Source organism: Vulpes lagopus, chromosome 10, assembly GCF_018345385.1.
Source record: "Vulpes lagopus strain Blue_001 chromosome 10, ASM1834538v1, whole genome shotgun sequence".
Taxonomy (NCBI): Eukaryota; Metazoa; Chordata; class Mammalia; order Carnivora; family Canidae; genus Vulpes; species Vulpes lagopus.
Window position 1 is genome coordinate 23,162,212 of NC_054833.1, and position 24,004 is coordinate 23,186,215.

The 24,004-nt window shown below is 46.1% G+C and overlaps 1 protein-coding gene across 5 annotated transcripts in view; it reads left to right on the forward strand.

Moving 5' to 3' along the window:
• Positions 1-24,004, forward strand: part of MYLK4 (myosin light chain kinase family member 4) — a 110,505-nt gene that overhangs the window by 26,619 nt on the left and 59,882 nt on the right. The gene's annotated exons all lie outside the window — the stretch shown is intronic.

A 24,004-nucleotide genomic window follows, 5' to 3' on the forward strand; every position in this document is an offset into this window, starting at 1 on the left:
AGTCGCTCTGCAGAAGAAGCTTCTAATTTCCTCAAGACTTGGAGCTCCTCATAGTGTAGGTGACATAGCTGTTGACCGTGACGGTCAGATGGGGGATCCCTTATGTCTGGATCCTCATCCGTGCGCCACGAGGCCCTGAGCCTGATTCTGGCTCCTTGATCTTTGGCAAATTACTAAGCTCAGCCAAGAGGCGGCCTCATCAGAATAATGGGACGATGGCCGTTGAGGAAGTTAGGCGTGATAATGTATATAAAGGACTTAGCACAGATCTGTCACCATGGTAAGTGTTCGAGAAATGTCATCCAGCCATGGTCTCCCCTCCTCTCTTGACTTTGTCAATTCCCACTCTTGGGTCCAGGGAAGCGCAGCTCCCGGCCCAGGGTTGGCCCCGCAGCCCTTATTCCAGCACATGCGACTGTTTCGAATGTCTGTCACCTTTCTCTAGACAGTGCTCTCCAAGGTCAACGCCTTGAATCCCTTGTCCTTGGATCTCAGTTGCTGTCCTGGTAGCTGGTGCAGAGGGGGTTCCCCCAAAGGTCTGTGGAACGGACAGAGCCGTACAAGTGAATTCTGCATCCTGGCTGCAGGCGAGGAATGAGTATTTTAAAAGATCAGAGCCAGTGAGTCTTCTCAGGCGGGATGGGGAAACGTCTCTCTTTGCCTGACCACTGTTCTGGAAAGCACAGCTTGGAGAGGAAGGGCATTTCTAACGGTGCCAGGCTGATGCCCCTGGGCCGCTGAGTATCCAGGGCCAAAGAGTCTCTGCAGCGTCAGGGAGTATGGAGTGATAGAACATGCCAGAGAGAAGAGGGAGTTGGGATGAAACTTAGGTTTTTTGGGACCTCTACTTTCCCTCTGAGTTGATGTCTTGTCCAGGATACACCAGAAAGAAATTTCCACAGGCCAAACGGAAGTCACGTATGAAGGACTTCCTTCCTAGGGCTGTTACAATGCAAATGAATTAACAGAAGGATTCCTTTTTCTGTTCATTAATTTCTGTAGGACAGAGAAGACAACTTTGGATAACTTTGAAATAACCAGCTCCTGGTAATGGTTTATACGGGTTTGATGATTTTTCCAGTACTCTTTTTCTCTGGCTTCTGTGAGACAGTTTTTAAAAGTTTACTTATTCATTCATTTAATATTTTATAAAGATTGTATTTGTTTATCTATGAGGGACCCAGAGAGGGAGGCAGATACCCAGGCAGAGGGAGAAGCAGGCTCCCTGTGGGGAGCCCGATGCGGGACTCGATCCCGGGACCCTGGGGTCACGCCCTGAGTCGAAGGCAGCCGCTCAACCACTGAGCCCCCCAGGGGCCCCTGTGATAAACTTTTCAGAAGTAGGAATTGTCTTTGAAGAATGAGGTGGTGCTAAGCTGGAGCAGAAACATTTTAGGAAGAAGCGTTTTTGTGATAAACTGCTCCAGAATATTAGAAATCAAATGATTCGGAAATTCAATATCTTAGATACTTTTGAGGACAAGAATGTTGCTCCTCAGAAAGCTGGAGAGAACATCCTCCGGGTGTAGTCTGAGGTCCTGCAGGTCACGTGGGTCTCCTGGCCTCGCTCCTGTGGCCGCTGATGCGTGGAAGATGGAAGGGAGTGACTGGTAGCTCCGTGTGTCCCATTCAGCTTCTTCTTGGGAAATGGCCAAAGGCCCAGAAGTGTCAGCAATAAATTTCCCTGTCTCTGTCGCTTGCCCTCTGGAGGACGGATGGGACCCAAAGGGGAGACACGGAGCTGTTCTTTCTGTGGCTGCCAGGTGCTGGAGGGCCCAGCTCGCCGGGTCAGTGGGTGCCGGGGTAGGTAGGCCGCAGGCCTTGGCGGGGGAGAAGGGCATCCCAGCAGCGCGGGTGGCGGCAGGGACGCACACAGAGCTAGACGGTCGGGACGTGTCTCCGTCTTCTGCTGGGGCCACAGGGAGTCTGGACAATATTAGTCCTTTGTCTCCAGGGAAGCATATAAAAAAAATACTGGCCGTGATGTGCCCTAAGTGGAGAAAACGTATTCTCCTTTCTCCTCCTTTTATCCCTTCTCTCTTTGAGAAGATTGGCATCGCTGGTCACGCTAGAAAGCTTCACTGTGGTGCCTGGGAAATAGTTTACTCTGCATTTCAGATACTCTAGTGACGTGGAAGCTTTGTTTTGAAGCTTTGAAGAGTAATTTCTTTCTAGAAGAGTCTTTACCTCCTTGTCCAGGCTGGTAAAGCTCAGACTCTTTTTCTTTTCACGCTCTTACCTGGGTTTTCCTATGTCACTCGTTTTTCTTCCGTTAGGTTAATTTTAGCTATCTTCTTTCTTTTCCTCTACTTTTTGTTGAATTTGTTAAATGCCACACATTCCACTTTTCTCCTCTGTTTTCGATCACCTCATTTTTCTACTTCCCTTTTTATTCTGTTTCCTAATGACTTTTCTCATTTTATTATAGTCTAAAGGGTGTTTAAATCCCCTAAATCGTGTAGAGTTCTAAAGCTTTTTACAGATATGCCATAATAAAACGGCCTAAACCCACATATTATGATGTTGAAATAAACTAAAACACAAGAAAATTAATCTGCTACATACAAGTGATGAGCTTACTAAGTACTCATAAACGATCAATGACTCTCATAACTATAATTAGTATCATTTTTATATCATCAAATCCAGGTTTTCCTCTTTCTTTTCTTTTCTTTTTTTAAAGATTTTGTTTATTTATTCACGACACAGAGAGAGAGAGAGAGGCAAAGACCCAGGCAGAGGGAGAAGCAGGCTCCATGCAGGGAGCCTGACGTGGGACTCGATCCCGGGTCTCCAGGATCACGCCCTGGGCTGAAGGCGGCGCTAAACCACAGAGCCACCCAGGCTGCCCGTCTTCTTTCTTTTTAAAAAATATTTAATTTATTTATTCCTGAGAGACACACAGAGAGAGGCAGAGACACAGGCAGAGGGAGAAGCAGGCTCCCCAATGTGGGACTCGATCCTGGGACCTCGGGGTCACGACCTGAGCCGAAGGCAGATGCTCAATCACTGAGCCACCTGAGCGTCCCCCAGGTTTTCTTCTTTAGTTAGTTCTCCATTACCTGTATAAATAGCCCCTGCCACACTTCTCTTAGATACAATTTACTGTTTAATACACACACACACACACACACACACACACACACACACGCACTTTATTTGTTTAATAAAAGATAAAAGGGCCAGACAAGTGAAGTTCTACTCTCCCATTTGGTTGTTTTCTCCCCCCCTTTGCCCCCCTTCACTGATTATACACATACCTACTTTTTAATACCCGACCTCCTTGTCCTTTGGCTTCCCCCCACCTCCCTGTAGGACCCTGGTACCTAACCCCCACCTGAAAGGCATGGTCCCAACCAGGGGGTAAGGCGGTGCTTTCGGGGGAGAAATAAGGGCGGCCCCGACAGAGGCAGAGGGTTGAAATGCCTGCTGCCAATGCTCCAGAGACCAAACAAAACAAAATATTTATCAGCAGGATGTGAATAGGATAGAGTGGGTTGGGGCAAAGCGCGGCTCTCCCTGTTTTGATGGCAGTTGGTGTGCCCGACGGCAGATGGCATTTCCTGACTGACCGCCGTGACGCCGCACATCAGGGGTGCTCCTAAGGAGTTGCTTAGAGATCAAAATAACGTGGCGAGGGGGGCGGTTCTGCGATGTTTAAAGTTGCATTTCGCACCCCCCCGCCCCCCTCTCCGCTCCTCGCCCGTAGGGCAGGAAAGAGCTCCCTGGCAGCGGCCCCCCTCCGGGCAGATGCCCCTTTCTGTGGTGCTAATCGTCCTTGAACCGGGGACAAGCGCATCTGAGTTGGTGTCAGTTGTCACCAGCGAGTGTCCCTCTGGCCCTACACCTGTTTCGGATCCGTCACACAGGCCCTCGGAGTTTTCCTTTAAAGAGGCCGAGGATGTGTTGATCGTGGAGCTGGAAGCCCACATCGCAGGGGCGAGCATGTGCCAGGCCCTGTGCTGGGTCGGGGGGCGAGGGGCACGTCAGCCCAGCCTCTTCTCCAGCTGAGATCGCACTTGGTGCTCAGAAGAAAAGGCACCTGGCCCGCAGGTAGCATGTGCCTCGCCTCGCCTCCCTTCCTGCGGCGTGTGTGCCAGTGCGGGTGGCCCGGAGGTCACAGGCAGGCCGCTGCCCCAGAGGACACGCAGGTAGTGACCTCGCTGTTAACTAGGACATCCTCTAGCTGCGCTAGTCCCCCTTGCACGCTCGGTGTCCAGCAGGGAGCGGTGCCTGCCAAGGAGAGGAAGGCGCGGCCTCTTAACTGGTGCCCGACACTCCCCGCCGAGGAGCGGGTGGCCCGAGGGACATGTGGCACATCTCAACATTCCAAACACTTGCCCCAACCTTCGGGGAACCCAAAGCAGCCCCTCCTGGTGCATGCGAAAGGCGGCCGTCCACTTCTGTCCTGGGGGCTGAACAACGTCAGCCTCTTTCCAACCCCTTCCTGCGTATACAACCTAATTATGAAGACGAAATGACACAAAAGCAAAACTTCCACGCCCCCCCACCCCCATCACATCTATGGCAAAAGCAGAATCCGAGGAGGGGCCGCCTCCCCCGGGGAGCCCTCTGGCCTGTGCGCCCCTCCCCTGGAGCCCTTGGCGGCTCAGCCTTTCACGTGATGCCGCAGCTATTCCAGGAATGGAATTCGGTGGGGACGATAGTACAATTCCAAAGGAAGAGAAATAATGCAGATTCTCGGGATTTTAGCCCTTCCCAAGAGAGGGTGTTCATGTCTGGGTGAATAGTTCTCCCCATGGATTTCATTCTTTTCTCAATTAGCATAAGATATGTTATTTTCAAGGCGGTATAAAACCTTCTGGAAGGTGCTACAGACACCAGCCTGAATCACGTGAAGGGGATTTACAGCCGTGTGCTGTGCTTCAGCTTTATTACCGTCTCCTCCCTTCCAGGGGCTTTTAGGCTTTTCTCCCCCTACTGGAGCCCCTCTCTTGAAATCTTAACACCACGGATATACCATGTACCTGTGTACATATTACAGGTGTATCTGTGCTTTATATATAAAAAGAATGCACTGTTTTCACTCCCCCCCTAAAGAACTAATTTTACCTCCTTGGGCGGTGATATTACCCTTATTGAGAACGTGCGCATTTCTCTAGGGGAGCTGGGCAGCATATCCGTGTCCCCGTAGGCAGATGCCTGCTTTATGTTTACTCAACAAGAAACCACCAGCTCAGCAGCAGCATCCTGGTGGTGCTGGAGGACGGAGAGCTCCAGGCTTTCACAATGGCCCTGAGCCTTTCCCTGGGACCCTGACTCAGAAAGTTAAGTCCACATTCACAGGAGTCGCCAGACCTTGGGGTGGTTTATTATCTGATCTATCTTAGTTGAGGACAAGGTAAAAGAGATGGGAGAAAGATGGATAGACAGGAACGGACTTTTTTTTTTTTTTTAAAGTAAGATCATAAAACATTCTAATCTCTTTAGGTCTGACCTCATGTCACCATTAGGTTTGTGTTTTCAGACTCGGTCACTGTTGTCTGAGCATTACTCATTTTTGGCTGCTTAACCGATCTCCTAGGGGAAATGCCACTAGGGCTTTCATCTTCTATATGGAAAAGAATGAGTTATTCCCTCAAGCTCTCAGAACGTAGCCCTCTAGTGTTTCCCAGAGACAAGGTCAATAAGATATATGGGCTAATTGGGAGTGTTGTGGGTATGTATTTCAAAAAGTCTTTGCAACTTTTTAACTGTTAAGAAAACGTCTCTTAAGTTAGATTTTGTATCCTATTACTTTTTCCCCCCATTGTTGATGGTTATTTAGAAATGTGGACAATCTGTTGTCTTAGAAATTCCTGCAAGTGCAGAAGTTTTAGGAACTGGCTTTTATAGGAGCATCAGAGAGTCCTAATTGTCCTATTAATGTACTCTGTATCCATAGAACATAAAAATGTCATGTTTGTAATACAGGCATAGGGATATCCATGGAACATAAAACAACTGAAAGATTTTTCCCAATACATTGGGTATAAATGTATATAAAATGCTCTACTTGTCCATGTAAAGTTCTGGGTGTCCTAGATCAAACACACAGATAAGTCATATTGTTTGTGTCATTTCAGGTCCTCAGGGTAATTAAAGTTTTACAATATGTGCTATAATATGAGAAAAATATCTCATTTTCTCTAGAAGTTAAAGCAATATAGTAAAAAACATATAAATACTGCAAATCAAGTCTGTTTTCCTAAGTAGGAAAATGCTTGGCATACTTGATAGCGAAACTCACCTACATTATAGTTGTAAAAAGCATATTGAGCTATCAGTGTTTCCCAGAGTTGTTCACATACCACCTTCATGGCTTTTGCTGTATCTGCATGCTGCTTTAACCTCTTTAACCTCTATCAATATTTTCACATATCAAGTCATTTAAAAATTTTTTGCAAAAGCAACAATAGAGTGAAATCATGGTTTTGATATGCTTATTATAGATTTTTCAAATGCACAGTAATACACACACATACATTTTAAAAATGTTTTATTCATTTACAACCTAAAATCGCCCCAAATCCCTAACACTGAGGTGATCCCACTTCAGTCTCTAGACACCTAGACTCAGGAAGCTCTTTCAGGCTTTTTGCCTGTGCCACTTGATACTTTCAACTCTATTTCTCATTTTCTGCTCACTGTGTAGTGAGACTGGGGAAGCTGATGATAAGCAGACAGCAGTGGAGAGAAGAGAAATCCAAAGTCTTCCCTCTAGGTAGCAGATACGTGGAAAATTGATAGTAGGTAAAGTCTATGCAGCTCTTCTTACATGCCTGGATCCGTGTTCTCCACTTTGCTGCTCTTGAAGTCCCATCAGAAGGCAGAACTGAGACAAAAGCACATGTTTAGACCGTTTGTTTTTGGAACTGACTTCAGCAAATAGAAGTGGTGGCCTGAGGAGTGTGAAATAAAGAAGGAAAGAGACCCAGCACCTCACATTGCTAAGCTGACAACTGTCAGGTAGGATGGCCTCAGAGCTGTCCACCCCTAGGACTGGGGGGCAGATAACACTGATTCACTGGCTCATCCCCACTGGTCAAGAGCTGTCCTATTGGGGGACTGACCCCCTGGCACTTTCAGTTGCATGTAGGTGATCGCTGGTTCCCAAGGGTGTCCCACATGCTTGAACCTCATTTACACCTTTGACCTCAGGAAGAGTGTCCGATTTGCTAGTCCATTGATTATGTAGGGATGATATGTGCTCATTATACTGCACACACCTGCAGTATAATCCACGGCTCATGGCTTCATCCACTCAGGGGTTCTGATGAGCCCAGGTAATTGTGGCATTTCCATAATGAATGGGACACTAAAGACCTGTGCCCTAGGAAGGAGGCTGTGACTCAAAGATTAGGAACCTAGAAACATAGTTCTTAAGGGGCCTTTGGTGGTCAGCTCATTCCAATCCTTCTTTGAAGGGAGGACTCAAAGTCCAAGAGAGGTAAACTGGACTTGCCCAAGATTCGTTACATGGAGGGACTGATCATTCCTTTTTTTTTTTTTTTAATTTTTATTTATTTATGATAGTCACACAGAGAGAGAGAGAGAGGCAGAGACATAGGCAGAGGGAGAAGCAGGCTCCATGCACCGGGAGCCCGACATGGGATTCGATCCCAGGTCTCCAGGATCGCGCCCTGGGCCAAAGGCAGGCGCCAAACCGCTGCGCCACCCAGGGATCCCCGGGACTGATCATTCCTAAGGTCAGAATTACCCTTCCAGCCCTGTTTTCCATATTGCTCTTTGCATGTTCTGTTTTATTAGCACCAGCCCTTTTGGGGGAGGGGGTGGGCAGCACTTTGCATGATTGCTGTTAAGGTTCCCTGTTGGCCATTTCCCAGCAGGCACAGCACAGCACAGCAGGTATCCCAGGTCGGCTCCGCCCAGAGCAGGGCAGCTTTTCGGGTCCTGCAGGTCTGCCTCAAAGGATGGCTGGCCAACAGCCAGGCCCACTGGCATCTTGCCGTGGCACCACCTCTTTCTAGGCAGGAGCATCCTGTCTTCTTAACTTTCCTGTGCCTCAGGCTCTCCCTTTATGAACAATTCCCCTAAGGCTTCAACTCCGGAGCGGAGCGGGAATCTGAGCTGCAAGGAGCCCAGTAAGAAGGCTCAGACTGTGACAGAGCAGGTTTAATGCTCCCGTCAGTGGCCAGGTGGCAGAAAATTCTAAAGCAAGGCAACCACTAGGCTGGAATGAAGGGTGTGTGAGCCCAACCTCTGATTTGTCTACTAGACCTTTAGCTTCTAGTGTTGGCATCCCAAATGTAAGCAGTGGAAAAAAATGTAGATTTTTTTTTTCTGTTTTACTTTTTATATGGTTTGAGGCTTATCAGAACTAATTGGGGTGAGGGGTAAGTACAGAAATGAATTATAGAGACAAGATTTTAATTCATAACTGTATTTTCCTGTGTCCTTGAGAATGACTTTACCTTCTATGCAATATAAATGCTTTTATAATAGCATTTCCCCATATCCAGTCATTCAGTTCTTTTAAAAAAAGATTTGTTTATTTATTTATTTATTTATTTATTTATTTATTTATTTATTTATTTATTTTAGAGAGGGAAAGTGCGAGCAGAAGGAGGGGCAAAGGGAAAGGGAGAGAAAGAGACCTTAAGCAATCTCCCCACGGAGTGGGAAGCCCCATGCAGGGCTCTACCTCATGACCCTGAGTCATGACCTGAGCTGAAATCAAGTCGGATGCTGAACCGACGGAGCCCCCCAGGCACCCCCAGCCATACGATTCTACGTTGGGTTTTGCTCTATGGAGTGTGAAGGGATACCCGTGGAGTTTTTAAGCTGCAGAGTTCTGAGGAAGCATAATAATTGACCTCTGCGAGCATTGTTCTATCACTCTAGTCCAGAGCATCTGTCATTCTAGGGTCCCACTTGTAGCTTGGACATCTTTGTCTCTAGCATATATTTGGTCTAGAGGATGGTTTCTGATTCTGAAAGGGGTTTTGAGCTCCCTTGGACACTGGAGGATAAGAGGGGAGGAACTAGCAGGAGCTGAATATTTTATTTGGAGCTTCTAAGTCTTCTAGAATCTGCTGGAGGCCTTTGCACTCATATCCCTTCAGTTCTCCAGAAAGTATCACAAGTGTGGCCTCAGAAAGTGCTCATCACCCATCCCAGCTGAAACCTTAAGGAAGGTCCCAGCAGCCCTGGGTGTTTTCCCAAACTGCCGGAGGAAGAGAAGCAAGGGGATGGAACAGGCAAGGGGAACGCTTGATGAACCTACCCTGTTCAGCACTGTCTTTCATTGGAACATCAGCCACTAGGCCAGCAGTTCTTAAAGTGAAATCCTTGGAACCCCTAGGGGAACCCTAAGACTCTTTCAGAGGTCTGCAAGTCCAAAACTATTTTCATAGTAATTCAAATTCTTGGCCTTTCCACTGCATTGACATTTGCACTGATGATAAACAGGGAACGGTGGGCGAAACTGCTAGCACCTCAGCACAAAATAAGGCATTATTGTGTCCTGGTAATCATTGCATTTTTCACCAGCAGACAGTTGAAACTTTTGTTCTGCTTTTTTTTTTTTTTAAGATTTTATTTATTTATTCATGAGAGACACAGAGAGAGAGGCAGAGACATAGGCAGAGGGAGAAGCAGGCTCCATGCAGGCAGCCTGATGTGGGACACGATTCCGGGTCCCCAGGATCACGCCCTGGGCCAAAGGTGGCGCTAAACCACTGAGCCCCCCCCCCCCCCCCCGCCCCCGCCCCGGGCTGCCCTGTTCCGTTTTGTTTTTAAAAGAGCCAGTCTTCCTTAAAAAAATGTACTTGATGAAACAGGAATGTAAATGTATTTGATCAGCTTGTATCAAAGTTATTTAGATAGTTGTGCTTACGTTCTATATTAATCTACTCAATAAAGAATTACTGAGTTTCTATTGCAGGAGGACACTGGGACTGTCCCGTAGTTGTCGCAGACTACGACTCTGGTTTGGAGGGTAGATACTTGAAACCCAGGGACACAAGCAGTTTCACGCATTGACGTTCACCAATGTGTCGAAAAGAGGCAGAATCAGAAGAAACGTGATTCTTCATTTAAGGGTAAACACAGAATATGCATTTAGGTTGCAAACGGCTCTTTTCTGTTGAGTCTGAGCTCCACGTACTAGAGATGTTTAATGTTAGGATCTCCCTTTAGGCCACTTGGCAATCTGTAGTTATTTAGAAATTTAAAAAATGCATAATGACCTGTGTTAGGTTCCAATCTTCAAGAATAAGTATTAATATGTTAATATTAATTAATATTAATTAATATGACAACATAAGTAGGTTTCTACATTCTTAAGGCTGTGTTTGCATTTACCTGTTTAGGATTTAGGCTTTAACTTGGGTCTACTTATTTATTTATTTATTGAACAAGCCCGTGAGTGGCCCTCACTGTGTGCCAGACCCCGTTCTAAGCAATTTCCAAATAAGAACTCATTTAAACCTTGTAGGCAGCACCCTGATTGGGTCCACGGATAATAGTGACTGCTTAGTGGGCCCCACGCACCACGTTAAGAACTTTTCATACAGCATCTCAGTTAATCCTCAATGGTTCAAGGACTTTGTATAATTATTACCTCCATTTTATAGATGTGTAAACTGAGGTTTAATGACATCAGGTAGTTGCTCAGTTATAGTCGTATAACTAAAGACCATGATATCTCTTCTGGGGTTAGCTTGCCCAATCACTTGAAAAAAGAGAATCACATTTATTTGAAGAAAATGGAGCTGGATTTTAATTTTTTTTGGATGAGACAGGAAATATTCGAAAGCAAATCATCCTTGATGAGTTTTCTAGGGACAGTCTTTTTTTTTTTTTTTTTTAAGATTTTATTTATTTATTCATGAGAGACACAGAGAGAGAGTGGCAGAGACACAGGCAGAGGGAGATGCAGGCCCCATGCAGGGAGCCCAGTGCGGAACTGGATCCTGGGACTCCAGGATCACGCCCTGGGCTGAAGGCAGGTGCTAAACTGCTGAGCCACCCAGGGGTCCCCTCTAGGGACAGTGTGTATTCTCTCCACATTATCTGAAATATAATTTACATTCGGTGATTGTTTTGCTTGTTTTTCTATTGCTCTGTGCAAACCCAGCCAGAGTGGTTGGATAAAAAGTCGAGTTTCCTCTGCTCCACAGAGGCTGGCTCTTCTCTGGAAGTGCGATGCGACAGTGTCCTCTAGTGGGGAGAGCCTGCAAGCATCACTGCGGCAGTGCGGGGAGGTCACAGATCCTGCTCATTGTAGGAACCGTGTCTTGGGGCTGCAGTCCGGCATCTGCACGTGTAGGTCCATGCAACAGCAGAAGCCTGGAGAGAATATCCTGGAGCTAACGATCCTCTGCAACATATAGTAAGGCTGGAAAATGATAAGCTAAAGTAACTTCATTGTGATGATACAGCACACTGCACTGCACCCAAAATATATGTTAATTGGCTGTTAGGTTATTGATAAGGCTTCTGGTCAACAGTAGGCTATTGGTAACTAAGTTTTGGGGGAGCCAAAAGTCATACGTGGATTTTTGAGTGTGTCAGCGGCCCCGACCCCACGTTGTTCAAGGGTCAACTGTATCTGACGTGGAGAAGGATTTAGTAAGATGGGCTTGATAGAACATGAGAGAAGGGAGAGGGTGTTTATTTTGTTGGACACATATTATTCAATATGCCACAGGAGCCAGGCAATGTGTGGCTCAGTCGAACCTGGCACAGCTACAGCGGGCAAAGATTTACCAACTCTCAAATTGTAGCAAGTACCACCAGGGTTATGACAAAAGAGGAAGGAGGCGCCACTGGTGTCCTGTCCGGCACCTTCATCTCTTGATATTTCGAATAGTGATGACTACCCCCGACTTGTCTTGCTGTTGGATGCCACCGGAGAAGCTGTGTTCCCTACCTCTCAATTCTCCGACCCTGTTCCCCGAGAACCATCCCTGGGGCCAAGCTCAGGGGGCCACACACAGTTGACCAACAGGGCTGTATCTCCCGGTGAAGTTACTGGGGGATGGAGGGAAGAATGGGAAGTCATCAGACATAATCCTTGACTCCGAAAGATAATGACCTCTAATTGAATCCTGTTGGCCTATTTCCAATTATTCTACTTTAATCTCTGGGTTTGCATGATCATATCATCCTATGTGGGATGATTAATGCTATTCCCCAACATCAGATTGGAAATTCTCAATGCATGTTACAACATTAAAAGCTCTGAGAGGTCCCCCGTTAACACAGCACAGCCATTTCAACCAGGCCCATGGGATACATTCAGTAAATGAATGAAACATTATCTGAAACCTTATTAGCATTCTCATCTATCCTAAGAGCTTTCAAAATTCATCTGGCCACTGAACTCTTCTGTTTCCTGACTCGTATTCACATCTCAGGGTGCCATAGGATGTACCTTGGGGAATGCTGGTTTAGAGAGGATCCATTATTGACTCTGGTATCAAATAGACCCAAATTCAGATCCTCATGGGACCCCTTACCAGCTGTGTGACCTTAGTCATTTAACCTGAATGTCTGTCCCTGGTTCAGCATTATGGGTCAGAATGCCTACGTTGCAGAATAATTGAGAGGATTACGTTAGCTCATCCACCTGTTAGCAAGTAGCTTGGTGCCTGGCACATTCAATATCTGCTCCCACTTCTTTATGTTCACCATGCCTTCCCTCATTCTTCCTCCTCTTCTCTACCTTTAGAAATCCTTCCTGTCCTTCAAGGTCAGGTTCAAATCCCACCATAGTTGATTCTAATCTGACATCCCACCTCCTCCCCGCCCCCACCAAGCTTGCCTTGACTACATCATCCTTTACACCATTTAAATAACAGGTGTGTGGCAATTTTCGTGTCCTTTCTGGTAATAATTGTCTTATAGGTTGGGCCTTTGCTCCTAAAAAACTCGGGCTCCTTCCCTATGGGGATTATTCTCTAGATTTCTTCATTTCCTTCTTAGCAACTGGGTTATGCATGTCCATTTTCATTTGTGCTCTAGTTATCACCAACACATTTTAGGAACAATTTCATATTTTAAGCCTTAGATGCGAAGATAATTATTAATATACGTATGTCAAACATTTAAATGAAGTAGTGAGTAGAGTTCGACATAGAAGAATATTTGGAATGTTATTGGTGTTTGACATTTTCCCCGAAATTTCCGAGAGGATGTGCTTGAATGAAACTTTAATCATTTCGAGGCTGGCAGAGTCCATTTTGAGAGATCAGTGTGATCTGATATACTCCAGCATTCTTCATTTACTCCCCGATCAGAGTGTCTGCAAAAAGAGAATACCAAGTTCTGGGTGCTCTCTGCCTCCTTCTGAAGAACAACGCAGTCTGCTTCCTCCTTCTTTCGAGTCAAAATCTGTCCACCCACTTGTACTCTGAAATGGCTCTAATAAAATTGAGTGAAAGTTGTTTATAATTATATCCAAGGGACATTGCATAGATTCTGAAGCCCCTTTTGGAGTTAATTATCCAATAAAAAGTAAGCCAATTTGAACACAGTTTTTATTTATTTTTTGTTGCTTTTATATAGTGTAATCCTTAATGGTTGCTGTTTACGTGCGATGAAGATGGTCATTTGCCAAAAACCAGAATCTTATTGTTCAAAGCGCCTGTGACTTGTCAGCATCTCCTGGGAACTTGTTAGAGATACAGACTCTTAGGTCCCACCCAGACCTACTAAAAAGGAATGCATTTTAATAAGGTCCCTGGATGATTCACATGCATATTGACGTCTGAGATGCACTAGAATATTCGTCATCTCCCACAATTGAAAAGTGAAGGGTTAATTAGTTTATTGCAAAAAATTGCTGAAAGAAAAATAAACATTTATTGTTGCCTTTATGAGTATATGCTTACCTAAGTAATATATATGTGTTTCACACGCATACACATGCATGTGTATTCAGGACATATACGTGTATGTGTGAATCCTCCAAGGGGTCTCTCCGGCTGCTTCTTGGGAACCAGGCAATATCCTTTCTTGAACATTTTATGAGAATATTTTCCTTGATAAAATAAATATGTCTAATAATAGTTCTTTCCATTAGATTTCCCAGGCAGACAAAATATGAAGCTTGCATTCTGGCCAGTGAGATTAGCTGGGTGAGAGAGCACGTGAAGTGCCAGGAATGGCCTGCTGCATTCTCTGCGGAGGTCACTCTGGTCCTCTCAGAGACCGGCGTGGACATCAAGTTCCTTGCCCGTTCGGGAGGTTGTCGCCCTCTGATGGGACTCTGCGTCATGGAAATCCCTTGGTCTGTTCTCGTCGGCGAAGCAACAGGCGGTTTAATTGAAAGCCACATATGTGCTGAGTAAAGGACTCCTGTGAGAGTCTATCTGGCAACGGGTTCCTTCTGCAGGTGCTTTCTAGCACGTAGACGCGAGTCCTTGTGGTGTGGAGCAGCCGGACCCAGTGTGTTGCACCGTCGCTGGTTTTAGGGTGGCTTTCGGTTCAGAGGCTCTCAGGGTCACGTGGGAAGATCATTGGTGTCTGGAGTTAGTGGGTCCATCTGGCCTTTGCCACTCACGGTAGATGCGTGACCTTGACTCTGAGCACGTTATGTAACTCTCTGATGATTTGTTTATCTGGGATGAGAGGCGCTGTTCGAAGGCAGTAGTAGTTCCCAAACTGTCTCGAGGATGAGAATCACCTGGGGGCTTGGCGAACGTCCAGATCCCCATCCCCTCGGAAGCCCCGGAGGCTGTATCTCCATGAGGGGAGCTTGGGAATCTGTGTTCCTAATAACCCTCCGGGGGACTCTGATGAGAGGTGTGGTTAGCGCCGCTCTGGGGAAGTGCTCCCTTGCCTTCTTCTAACCCTAAACTTGTTCGTATCAGCAGGTGCCGGTTGGCAACTAAGAAGGTGATGTTGTGACTATAAAAATACACTGAACTCCGGCCTCAGTACTCATCATCTCTACCTCTTACAGCTTAGTCTCGTGACCACTTGAGTTTCCTTCTCTACACAGGAAGGTGATAATAATACACACACATTAGATGATTTTTGTTCTGAGTCGATCTGCCTACCTGTCAGCTGATTCTATAGAGCTTCTTGGCCTTCCTAGTGTTTGTTTGGTCTCTGGGGATTATGAATTCATGGAAAATTGTGGGAAACTATAGTTTTTACATATATATTTCCATGTCCACCGTTTACTCTTCAATCTTTGTATCAGTTGCATCAAGAATAAGTAATGTTTTGCAGGATTAAAAATTTGATTCTCTTATACCCAGTGAGAGAAGAGAGAGGGCTGGCTTCTTCACAGTTGGGTAGAAGACCTAATAGGTAGTTAGGGTTGCGAAAGAGGATTCATCCGGAATGAAACCAACAGACCAAAAATAATCTGAAAAGAAGATATAATACAGGGACGCCTGGGTGGCTCAGTGGGTTGAGCGTCTGCCTTTGGCTCAGGGTGTGACCCCGGGGTCCTGGGATCGAGTCCCACACTGGGCTCCTTGCAGGGAGCCTGCTTCTCCCTCCGCCTGTGTCTCTGCCTCTCTTTCTGTGTCTCTCATGACTAAATAAATAAAATCTTAAAAAAATGAAGATATAATACAAAGGTTTTAAGGAAGGATTGAGTTGAGAATCATTTTGCATGATGTGCAAGCAGGTAGGAGGGCCTGTCCCTGTCTAAATAATTATAATAAAGTAAGCCTTCCTTGAATGTATTTGAGACACTGAATGAAATCCAACTCCCGTGTTCTTAGCCCTAAACACATCCACAAATAGATTGAGAGAGCAGTTGAGGACAGAGGGTCAAGGAAGGTTGTAAATGAAAGAATGTTCGGGAGGAACAGCCAAGGTCAGGTGGAGTGAAGCCCAGACCTTCGGTGTGAGGTTACTCTATGTAGAAATGAAGCACCAGTGCAGTCCCTTTGGCCATTCTTGCAAAACCCTCTAGATTTTCAGTTTTATGGCATTAGCAATAAAGATTCCACTGACCTCCCAGAATGTTGATTCCACCCCGTCCTGAGACTCCAGCAGCTTTCAGGGTTCACTCCGCATGGCCTGGCACAGAACGGCACTCCTAGGGTCACTGCGGAGCTGGCCAATAAACTCTGTCAAGACCAGGGTCCAGCTCAGATGGGTTCTGGCTGTGTGTGTGGGCCCAGGTGGGAATCACTGTCACCAGAAATGCAAGGAGTTGTACTGTTCTGCTCAGGCCAAGTGGAAAAGATTTATGAAATGCTTCCTGAGTGCCCCAATACCTGCTAGGATATTCAGAGGAGGCCAAAGAAATGGGATTTACGGTGCCCATCGTGATTAGTTGATGGACTTATGTCAATTCCGATAGCTTGCTGAGTAGGTATTTGAAATATGGGGTTAATAATAGTGCTCTCATGCTGGCTGCCGTGCAGGATACGTACAGAATGTGTGTAAAACACTTAGCACTCCGCCTGATACACAGTGAACACTCCATAAATGGGAGCTCACATTAACATTATTGTTACTGTTACCCTAGAGGCTTATCATTTAGTCGAGGTTGAAATGTCTGATTATATGAATGAGAAAGCAAACGAGCTTGGGCAAATTCAAGCTTGGTCTTGGGGACTATGATTCTGCAAGCGCAGCCGGCAGGCCGGACCGGGCCGACCTCCTGCAGGACGGGCTTGCAGAGGAGCGTTTGGGGCTTTCTCTGCTCCCGCTTAGGTCTACGCAACCGGGGAGTCACCTGCAGGCCAGCGGTCAGATTGCCCGTCGACAGCCTGCCCACTGTGTAGGAGGGACCCACCACGGCCATCCATCCTTATGACCCCCGTCTCCTTGCTGCTGCCTTCCCTTCTTTACCAAGCCCCTTAAAACTCGAACTCTGGAGCCGAATCGCCAAGTCCTTCTGGAATAAACGATAAACCAGATAAAACAGGCCTGTGACACTGGATTCACAGTTTAGCGTCGATTCATTTCGCCAGTCCTCCCTGGGCACCCCAGTCGGTGTGTGTCGGGTGGGTGGGGAGGGGTGTGGATGGAGCTGTGAGTAAGAGAAACCGTCTCCCCTCTGCCCCCTCAAGCTCACAGAGGAGTCAGGCCACCGAAGAGGGTGCTAGGGTTCGGAGAAGCACAGAGGCCGGGCGTCTCACTAACCTGGAGTAAGTCATCCACGCAGGCCTCTGGGAGCATGCGGAGCTCCAGGCTCCTCCGCAAGACGAGCAAGAAGGCAGGGCAGGGCAGTATACAGGAGGTGCTCAATAAAGGCGTGTCTCCTAAGTGAACTCAAGAAGGAGGCACAGCAGAGGGAGATGGAGCAGGGCCGAGCGCCCCTCCAGACCTGCCTACCCCAGGTCTGGAGAGAGGGGACCCTTGGAGTCAGCCCCGGTGTGGAGACACCGAAGGGCAGCCTGTTTCCATCCATTTGACAGGTCTGATTTCCTGCTAATATTCCTACCATTATTTTGTCACCCCTAAAAGTTAATTCTGGCAGTTTCAGGGCTCATTCCTGGGACTTCTTAGAAATGAAATTACACTTGGTGCCATTTCCCTTCCTTCTGAAATTACTATTGCTATATTTTTAGTATGTTTTAGGGGAGTAAAAAGCATTACTTACCTCTAGTTTTCCATATAACCACTTCTGATGACTACCCCTTTTAAATACTTTTTTTTTTCCAGGCTATCCAGCCTGAATTAACTTTTCTTTAAGAAAAGGTCTTTCGTGGTTTATAAATTTTAATGCAAGATGCTAACTGCCAGGATATTTTTGGACCACAACCAGGGATTTAACCAGCCTCCCTTAACAGATGAAACGAGGCGAGCCTGTACTGCACCTGGACACAGTGGCTCTTTCATCGTTCACTTTCAAAGTCATGACACCTCCCGGTTTTAACCTCAGGACGTCAAGAATTTTCTTTTAAAACCTGTTTCCTGGAAATAGGTCTTTGCTGTGCTAGTGGATAATTTTTCACTTCATATTTTTTTAAGGTGCATAAATTCTATTTTTTTCCTCTTGCAAATAAAAAAAAAAATCCCCACCAGGGTATGGAGGGGCATAGTAAGAGTCTCCTCTGTATTCAATAGTACAGGCCATCCCTGTCCTGGATTTTTAAATATTTCATTAGCAACAAGGGATTCTTACACTGCCCTATTCATTCCCTGTTCCTCCTCAGACACTGGACTGATTATTTTGATTAAAAGTGCTGAGTAAGAGAATGTGGACTGAAAATTAGCCTCTTAAGCAAATGCCTGAGCCTTTAACCACGTGAGGACCTGCTCCTGTGGCTGTTTGGAGTTCTCGATTGAATGTTGCAATGAAGGAAAACTGGGTTTTTGAGACTTCTATCCACGTCTCCTCATCCTTTCTCCCTCTGTGCTGGGCAGTTCTCCTGGAACCGAGGGTCACTTTGAGCCAGGAGGGGACTTTTGTGCAACATTTTGAGAAGAGTTCCTTCTAGAACAGGTTTGCAGGGACGTTCTTCTGTGCGCACTGCGGGCTGACGTTTTGGTCAGCCGACATCAGTTATGGGAGAGGAAAGAGGGGACACACCCCGGTTGCCTCCTAGAAGAGCAGCCACACGCCCAATGTGGATGTGGACGTCTTGCTGGAGCGTAGCACTTGTTCTTGGTCTGCTCTTCGTTCATTCTGGTTTAGCTGCTAAGAGCTCATTCTTAAGAATGTTAACCATGCATTTGCGAAAGCCTCGTGTATTTCCTGGGGAGGCAGCGCTTTAGGGAGCAGGAAAGCTAGCATTTGCCAAATGTATCTCCATCTGGATGTAGGTAAAAAGCTGTCTTGAGCCCAGTGGTCCTGCTGGGAGAAATTGCTGGAGTAACCCTTCTGGGTTATGTAAATAAGAAAATCACAGAAACCACTGCCTCCAGGGTAGGTTCCAATGGGTTCCTTTGTAGTGTGTCAAAAACTCCCCTCCCAGTGGTCTTGGTGGGTGAATGCTGAAAAATGCCCCTGAGGAGGAGCCTCCTAGAAAGAAACAAAATGAGACCTTCGCTTTTCTCCCCAAAGTTATGAAAACACATCTGATGAACTGAAGTCTACAGTCTGGAAAGTATCCAAGGAGGCCTAAAGAGAAACTCCCCTTGGGGGCCGGGGGGTGCTGGCCCACTGCTGTAGGCAGGGGCTAGGGTAGGGTAGCCAAATAAAGTTCAAGACCCCCAGTGAAATTTGAAATTCAGATAAACAGCGCATCATTTTCTGTGAATGTTTATGTAATATATGAGACATACCCTAAAGTTACTCATTGCTTATCTGAAATTCAGATTTCTCTGCGCTTCCTGCAGTTTTATTTGCACCATAATCAGGGTGTGGCCCTAAGTAAGGCTACACAGGACGCGGGGTGTGACTGTGGCAGTGAACCAAAGCCCTGGGCCCTCGGGACCCCAGGTGTGAATGCAGTTGGTGAATTGGAACAGAGGAGGGAGTGGGAGCATCCAGCACCCATGGCTCGACACAGGGACCAACAGTTGTCGTGCAGTGCCCTGAGACAGCCCAGTGGAGAGGCAGCAACAGAAGGTGGAGTTGCAGAAGCCTGAGCCCGTGGGCACTGTGGACGAATGTTCTCCAGCTCTCCCTTGTTGGTGTTGGGTACGGATGGGTGGAGGAAGCCAGAGAGTCTGCTGACTGGGGGCGGGGGGGGGGCCTTGACGAATTGATCTGAAGATCAAGAAATGTGATGTGAAGCCTGAGAAGGCTGCCCGTACAGAGGACTTCGGGTCACGGTGATAACCAGGTCGGAGGAGAAAGCCCCCTCGGGCCCCCAGCCTCAGCTTCCCCCCCCCCGCCCGGAGCCCCAGCCTGGCCAGGCATGATGGGAACGGGCCGGGCTAGTGGGGTTGGGGCAGTGAGGACAGTCACAGGTGGAAGGAAACGCGTTCTTGAGCAGGGCCCGGCCAGCACGTAGGTCAGACGGGAAGTGGCAAAAGGTAAGATGGAAAGGCAGGTGGGCCAAGGCACCTGCTACGAGAGCCTGACCCTCCCAGAGGCTGGGCATTATCACGCTCCTCTCTTTAAGCTCTTTCTTCAAACATCACATGAGTGGGTACATGAGAGAAGTGGCCCCTCCGAAGGGGTGAGGCACCAACCTCCCGTTGTGCAGGAAACAGCAAGTTTGCACTGTGCCAGCTGTGTCTTACCTGTGAAAAATACCTTCAAAGGAATAGTGAGAAGCAAAGGATGCTGCACCAGGATGGCCCCTGCTGTCTGACGCTTCCCTTACGGCGGGGGCTTTGCAGCTCCTGGGTCACCTTTACAAGTCGAGGTGCCAGCTCCGCTAATTACCACCCACGTGGCCTTGGAGTCAGTCGTTACTTCACTCTTCTGGGCCTTGGCTTGCTTGCATGTGGAATGGAAGAAAAATGAGCATTTACCGGGTTCAGGTGGCTTACATCAATCAGAGCGGTATTAGGCCGTTGTGAAATCCTCGGTAAAGCTTGCTAATAATAGGAATCATTATAAGACGCAGAAGACAAAAAAAGGTACAAACCAACCAGGTGACTTTTTTTTTGTTTTTTTGTTTTTTTAATTTCTGAGCTCTGTTCCAGACCCATGAAATCAAAATTTCTGGTCTTTATGTTTAAGTACAACCCCTAGTGATTCTTAGGTATTCTAAACTTGGCAACATTGCCTTCTGTTTTCTATGGAAGAATGCCTGTCCTTGGGCAGCTTCCCACTCACCTATGGGGTAGGTTGTGTCCCTGAGACTCTGGAGGAGGAGGAGAGCTTTCTAGTGCCTTCCTGTCACCAGCTCTGGGGCAGCCTCTTCCCCTGGCATGCTCCTCACCCCTCTCAATTTTCATTTTACCCCCAAAGCCTTGTGGGTCTTTCCCTATGTCTTGCTCCTACCTTGTGTCCAGACTCTTAGAGTAGTAGAATCCAAAGTTTTTGTGTCTGAGGCAGAACAGTGGATCTACTGTATTTTGTTTTAAAGGATTGTAGCAATTGATTTTGATTTAGCTGATGGAGCCAGTTCTTTAAGATTAATAAAGATTGCCAAGGAGACCAGAAACAGCCAATTCTCCCGGCCCTTGGGGTTCCACCCAACTGCATCTATACTCTCTGAAATTACACAGTGGACTTTACTAGGGCCACATTGTAGGTAACAGTATCTGACACATATTTATAATTCCAAAGTATTATATACCACAAAATTGGTCTTTCCTGCTGTAAGGTAATAATCCAGTTTTAAGATAATTTACGTAATAATTTGTTTCAGCTTGAGTTATCATTTGGTTAATTATATAGTAAAGAAAAGCCACGGATGCGAGAGCTACTTTGGTCTGGGGTTCCTCTGGGCGACTCCTACTTTTCATGATGCTTTCTCATCTGTTATAATGGCCTTACAACTCTGGGCAGGGCTTTTGTGTCTTCTAAGTTGGAATGAGTAATTTTCTCAATGGCTAGGAGAGTGCACCAAGGATGGAATTTATTTAAGCAGACACCTAACACTGAGATCTGGTTTCACGAAAACCACTCACCTACAGTCTCCAAACACTTCAAACTATTTCCTGGCAAATGGCTATGGCTTTGTGTGCCCAGAGCTCCTTCCTTCCTCTCACCTCCTACAACTTCTCTGCTTTTTATTACATCTGTCTGTAACTTGAAACATGGTACCTTTTTTTTTTTTTTGGCAATTCTATAGTTGCAGAGTCTCAGCACCATTTTTGGACTTGAACAAGCATTATGCATTTCCTAAATACATTGGAGATGTGGATTATTTCTTAGCCTTTTAAAAAATGCTTTAATGCCCCTCAACTCCGTGAGACATCTGATAGTATGTACAACGGAAAAGGAGTGAGCCAAGAGAAAACAGCCCAATCAATGGCCCCTACTTGCTCCTTGGTAAACGCAGTGTCAGGGTCTTGGAGAGGAGACCAGGAACGCTGACCTTGGTATATAAGAATGGACCTTCCAAACACTGAGTTCATTCCATGTTGGAACATGATCATGAAGTCGTGAGCTTGTAGAGATGGACCACTATTTGTCAAGGAGGTTATAAATGGGGTTTGAATGAGACACATTCACATGCTTCACCAAACTGTAGGAGTCTTTGATTTGTTACTATATTAAAGCCTGACATGCGTTGAATTCTGATTTATATTCCCCTCGTATACACGAGGTTATTTTAAAAAGTGCTCTGCCGGTCAAGATTTAATTCAAAAGATGCTAACATTTTACTTAGCTACACAATATATTCTTACTTTTATTTTTTTTTTAATTTTTATTTATTTATGATAGTCACACACACACAGAGAGAGGCAGAGACACAGGCAGAGGGAGAAGCAGGCTCGATGCACCGGGAGCCCGACGTGGGATTCAATCCCGGGCCTCCAGGATCGCGTCCTGGGCTAAAGGCAGGCGCTAAACCGCTGCGCCACCCAGGGATCCCCTATTCTTACTTTTATATATAGTTTTAGTAAGCTTGAGTTGTTTGTGTCGTGAATTTTAACTTAAAAAACTATGCTTCTTAATAGAATAAGAGGATTCTCCATGAGGATTTCCCTGTCAGTCTTAATCATCATCAAGATATAAACTGAATTTTTATTTGTGAGCTGCTATGCTACACATACAGTGCTTAGAAATTTGGACAGACCAGATTGTGTTCTCTGTGTTCACCCTATCATGATGAAATGGATTCCCTCAAGATCTCCAGTAAATAATGAACTGTGGAGCAGGTTCAAATGCCTTGGATTATTTAGCAACCGGCCATAAAGGCCTAAAGGACGAATTTCTGTAGTGTGAGTTTACTTGACAAAAGAAAACAAAGCTTTTTTTCTTTTCTCCATGATTTCTGTTATGGCTCTCAGTGACCCTTCTCACTTCCATTTCTTAGCACAGGGTGACTAAGACCTTTAGATGCCTTTCTGCTTGGTTTCTTCTCAGCTGGTTCAAAGTCAGAGCACCCTTTCACAGCTCCTGTAGATCTGAACCCCTGGGATTCCTGTTGTTTTCTCTTAACAAACCCCTAACCCAGAGCAAACCCCCCTGGACCCTCAGGAGCAGGAACATCAGAATGATGATGACCGAGCAGCCATAGGAATGTCCTTTACGTGTCTAGTTCTCCAGCCCAGGTGCTAGATGAGAAGGAGAAACATCATTCTTGGCTATAGGGGGATAAAAAGGGGGACAAGGTAATCTTTAAAATCAGACAGCCAGTGTAAAGAATATCAGAAACAGTCAAAATAACTTTGTGTAGAAGAGCCCAGAAATAGCCAGGCTCCCCTGAGAGCTAGCAACCTAATGAAAGGTGTCTGTCTAGCCAGATCTGCCTGGAGCCAGAGTTGCCCACAGCCCAACCACTTCCACCTGAGCCCTTCGTGAGGATACAAAACTTTATGAGGTGTTTTGACTAAGCCATGAATGAAGAGGAAATATGGAGAAGTGATTTTAAATGAAAGAACAAATGCAGACCCTAGGGTGTCAGTGAGAAAGAAAACCTTAAGATAGCCTAGTGTGAGGGCAGTAACCCAGTGTTATTGAGAGATCTTTGCATCTTTTGTACTTTCAAATATTTGACGAGAATTTCTTGAGCAAATTTATTTCACTGCGAGCTTTAAAATACACTCTTTTGGATGCTCCATGGGGATGAGAAAGCTTACATTGAAAATCTGGTCATCTCGGGGGATCCCTGGGTGGCGCAGTGGTTTGGTGCTTGCCTTTGGCCCAGGGTGCGATCCTGGAGACCTGGGATCGAATCCCACATCAGGCTCCCGGTGCATGGAGCCTGCTTCTCCCTCTGCCTATGTCTCTGCCTCTCTCTCTCTCTCTCTCTGTGACTATCATAAATAAATAAAAATTAAAAAAAAATTTAAAAAAAAAAAAAAAAAAAAAAAAAGAAAATCTGGTCATCTTAATAATTATCAGACATCCCGTAACTTATTTTTTTAAATTAGAGAAGTAACAGTATGAGAAGTTGGTGTATCATTGAAAAAATGTGAATTATTAAATGTAAAAGTGAATTATTAAAGTGATGTAACAGGGTCTTAGATTGTCATGCTTAAATTGCAACAGCTCACTCATAATTAAGATATTTTACATGTAAGATACATAAAGGGTTTCTATATC